This window comes from Triticum dicoccoides, chromosome 5A (genome assembly GCF_002162155.2).
Source record: "Triticum dicoccoides isolate Atlit2015 ecotype Zavitan chromosome 5A, WEW_v2.0, whole genome shotgun sequence".
Taxonomy (NCBI): domain Eukaryota; kingdom Viridiplantae; phylum Streptophyta; class Magnoliopsida; order Poales; family Poaceae; genus Triticum; species Triticum dicoccoides.
The window spans coordinates 247,069,263-247,069,624 of record NC_041388.1 but is presented as its reverse complement, the minus strand read 5'-3'; positions in this window follow the sequence as shown (position 1 = coordinate 247,069,624).

Below are 362 nucleotides of genomic sequence, written 5' to 3'. Positions count from 1 at the left end.
AGCTCGCCCCTGGAACAGTGCCCACTCGTCCGCTAGCTCCTGCCGTCATCCCCAGCCACGCCACGTTGCCCTGCAAGCTACAGAGAGGCAGTTCGCCGGAGAGCTTATCCGGCCGCCGCGGAACTGACCTCGACGAGCTATAAAAGGAGGCCCCCGAGCCTCCCCGAGCACACAGGAAGCCTTAGAATGCTCCCCTAGTCCTCCCATGGCAGCCAATCGACCCGGGGGAGGTCTTCTTCCCCACCTCCGGCAACTGCAGCCGCCACCACTGTCCCGGCCAATTCGGCACCACCAGGGCCTCCCACTCTCCGTTCTCTCCACCAAGAGCCCCCTCATCCTCCCATAAACCATTCCCACTACTC